Here is a 4,195-nt window from a genome sequence, read left to right as displayed (position 1 = left end):
ATAGAAAGTAGCATGTGCCAAGTAAGTCAAACCACCATCTTGAGCACCATCTTCTCTCAGATCCTAATGGACATCCCAGGACCTTAAATCCAAGAGCTTTTAGAATAGCAATTCTTCTAGCCCAGTGCTCTGCGTCATTCTGGGAAGAAATTTTTGTGGAAATTTACTTTGGAAACCTTCATGTGCAAGAGCCATAGCTAGTAAAGAACCAGAAAAGTAATTTCTTGTTACAAAAGACCTTGGTGATTCACTATCAGAAACTGACGTGGTTTTATCAGTAGAAATAACTTTAAAGAAGAGGCATTACCATCTGTTTTGCTTCTGCACCCAAAATAACATGAGACTTTTTCATCTGGCATGCAGTTGAATCCATCCATATGTCTTGTCTCCCCCATTAGAATGTGAGCTCATTGAGAGTAAGGATTGTCTAGTTTTCTATTTGTATCCCTAGTACATAGTACAGTACTTTGTATGTAGTAAGTTTTTTAATTAATGCTTAATTCATTCATCTCAAGATCTTCCTATCACAGTTACTCAGTGCACACTGGCCCTTCTTACTACATAGTGGTCAGCTATGATCCCAACACCCCAGCAGCTATGTCAAAGGGATCCACAGGTGGCATTGATTTTGGTACCACTTATTCCTGTGTGGGAGTCTTCCAACATGCAAAAGTGGCGATCATTGCTAATGACCAAGGAAACAAGACCACCCCAAGCTACGTTGCCTTTATACACAGAACATTTACACAGTGATGCTACAAAGAATCAAGCTGCAATGAACCTCACCAATACAGTATTTGATGCCAAACATCTTATTGGTCACATATTGGATGATGCAGTTATACAGGCAGAGATGAAGCATTGGCCTTTCATGGTGGACAATGACACATACAAGCCTGAGGTCTAAGTGGAATATGAAGAGGAGGCAAAAAGTTTCTATCCAAAAGAAGTATCTTCTGTTATCTTGACCAAGATGAAAGAAATTGCTGAAGTCTACTGTGAGAAACTGTCACAAATGCCTTCAGCACAGTACCAACCTACTTCAGTGATTCCCAACTTCAAGCCACCAAAGGTGCTGAAGTCATCACTGATCTCAATGTGCTCCAAATCATCAATGAGCCAATTGCTGTTGCTGTTGCTTAGGGCCTATACAAAAATATTGATACTGAGAGAAGTATGTGGCACTTTGATTTCAGAGATGGCATGTTCAATTTCTCCCTTCTTACCATTAAAGATGACATCCTTGAAGCTCAGTTCACAGCTACCCCACTTGGGTAGGGAAGACTTTGACAATCACATGGTTAAACATTTCATTGCTGAGTTTGAGCAAAAGCACAAGGATATTAGTGAGAACAAGACGACTGTCAACTGTCAATGCATCACTTCTGAAGATGCGAGGTGCATCCTCTCTTCCAGGAATCAAGCCTGTATTGACTCCCTCTACGAAGGTACACACTTCTATACCTCTATCATCTGTGCCCATTTGGAAAAGCTGAATGCTTAACTCTCCTATAGCACACTGGACCCTGTGGAAATGACCATAAGATATGCCAAGCTAGATAAATCACAGATTCATGATATCATCTTGATAGATAGTTCCACTCGAATCCCCCAAATCCGGAAGTTTCTGCAGGACTTCTTCAATGTCAAGGAGCTCAACAAGAGTATCATCCTAATGAGGCTGTTACCTATGATGTGGCTGTCCTGACTGCTATCTTGTCCAAAGATAAGTCTGAGAATGTGTAGGACTTTCTGCTATTGGACTAACTCTTCTTTTCTTTGGTATTGAAACAGATGGTAGAGTTATGACAGTTATGATCAAACGCAATACCACCATCCCCACCAGACAGATATAGACCTTTACCACCTTGGACAACCAGTCTGATGTGCTTATACAGGGTTATCAAGGTGAGAGAATGGATGGCAAAAAATAACAACCTACTTGTCAAGTTTGAGGTCACAGGAATCCCCCCTATCCCTGGGGGTGTTCCTCATATTGAAGTAGCATTTGACAATGATGCAAATGCCATTCTCAATGTTCCTCTTCTGGATAAGAGCACAAGCAAGGAGAAAAAGATCACAATCACCAATGACAATGAAGACATTGAGCATATGGTCCAGGAGGCTGAGAAATACAAGGCTGAGCTTGAGAAGCAGAGAAACAACATATCTTTCAAGAATTCTCATGAATCTTATTTTTCAACCTGAAGGCAAAATTAGCAATGAAGACAATTAGAAGATGCTTGATAAATGTAATGAAACAATCGACTGGCTGGAAAAGAATCAGACTGCTGAGAAGGAAGAATTTGAGTGCCAGCAGAAAGAATTGGAGAAGGTCTGCAACCTCATCATCACTAAGCTATACCAGAGTTCAGGGGGCATGTCAGGAGGTATGTCTTGTGGGTTTCCAGAGGAAAGAGCAGTCCCATCTGGAGATGCTTCTTCTGGACCCACCATTGAAGAGTTCAATTAAACACATAAAAACAGAGTCCATACGGCTTTCCAAAAATGAAAGGACTCAAATGGATAGGCAATGCAGTGGCAGTTAAAACGTAACATTTAAGCTACTGTATAAATCTGGGCATTCTGCATATTTGAATGTGTGCAAAATGAGCTAAGTGAATAACATTGCACTTTATCATTACTGTAAACAAGTGGAAATGCAGTTCTTGTCCTAGAGAATAAAATCTATTTAAAATTGGCACACAAAAAATCACCATCACAAAAAGTACTGTTATAAATATTTTATTATTTATTGGACCTTTGTGTCTTTGATTTCCTTGGGGCACATTCTTAGTAGTAACATCTCTGAGTCAAGGGGTATGGACAGTTTATTCACTTCTTTTGCACAATTTCAAAATGAAATCCACAATGGTTGAACTAATTAAATCAACTTACACTGCTGGTGGTGCATGGGAATTTTCCAAATGATTCCTTGTCTTCTGCATCTCAATTCCTACCCAGAGACTCAGTTCTTGTCAGTTATTACTAAGTTCCAGGACACCTCCCTCCATGGTGTCCTGTATGAACCAGACCCTGTTTATGTCATGATAGAAGAGCAGTTCTAATCTCTAAAAGAGGTCAGTCTGGGTCCTCTGTTATTGAAGGATTTGTAAGAAACCCAATAGACCATGCTGTCTGTAATGCCATTGACTGAGTCTTCAATGGATACATAGTTTTTGGTCTCAAAAAGAAATTGAAACATGTTATACCACCAAAGTATTGATATCAGACAAATTGGCAGGATATTTTGCACCCAGATCACCAACAGGCTCACACAAGCTAAGTTTTTCCAACTCATCATTTTTCATAGAAACAGATTGAAGTGTGTCCTGACAGGAGATGAGATAAAGATCTGCATGCAGAGATTCATCGAGATTAATGGTAAGATAAATTATGATATTACACATCATTTTAGCTTTATTGATGTCTTCAGTATTGAGAAGACAGGCTAGCAAGGGGATTTTGCTTTACGTTGTAACACAATTTTGCTTGGCATTGAATCAGGTGAAGGGGCAAAGTATAAATTATGCAAAGTAAGAAAGACCATGGTGGGCACAAAGGGTCCCCTTGTCTGCTGACCCATAATAAACATGCTAGTCATTACCTATACTCTCTAAAAAGGGGGAATGATGTCATCCAAATTGATTAAGAGACTGGCAATAAAACTATTTCCATCAAGTTTGATTCTGATAACCTATGAAGTGACCTAATTTGTGTCAAATTGGTATGTTCATGAACTGCAAAAGATAACCTAGCTCTTTTGATGTCATCCATGTACAGAAAGCCAAAGGAATTGCTCTGCCTCAAGGTTTTTAAACATCTTTCTTATTGAAAAGTTAGCAAGTCTTGAATATCTCTGCCCTGAGGAATAGATATTCATCTCACCATTGCTGAGGAAAGAGACAAGAGATTGGCAGCAAAACAGAGCACTGGATAAATGATTACAGATCAAAAATAACTTAGTTTCTTTTTACAGTCAAGGGAAGTTACTCCAATCTATTCTGCAAAAATTTGCTCTAAATTTCATGATTTTTTTTTAAAAGAAACTTTTCTTTAGACTATTGCTAGGTGGCACAGTGGATAGAGTGCTAGACTTAAAGCTCAGAAGACCTGAGTTAAGATCCTGCCTCAGACACAATATAACCTCCCACTGCTGTTGTGAAGGTAAAGCAAGATAAAATTTGCAAGGTCT

At 39.2% G+C, this 4,195-nt stretch overlaps 1 pseudogene; it reads left to right on the top strand.

Annotated features, from left to right (window-relative positions):
• Positions 1-597: 597 nt before the first annotated feature.
• On the top strand, positions 598-2,473 carry LOC118836949 (annotated as a pseudogene).
• Positions 2,474-4,195: the final 1,722 nt, after the last annotated feature.

This window comes from Trichosurus vulpecula, chromosome 2 (genome assembly GCF_011100635.1).
Source record: "Trichosurus vulpecula isolate mTriVul1 chromosome 2, mTriVul1.pri, whole genome shotgun sequence".
NCBI lineage: Eukaryota > Metazoa > Chordata > Mammalia > Diprotodontia > Phalangeridae > Trichosurus > Trichosurus vulpecula.
Note: the sequence above shows the minus strand (reverse complement) of the source record. Positions and strands in the feature narration are given on the sequence as shown.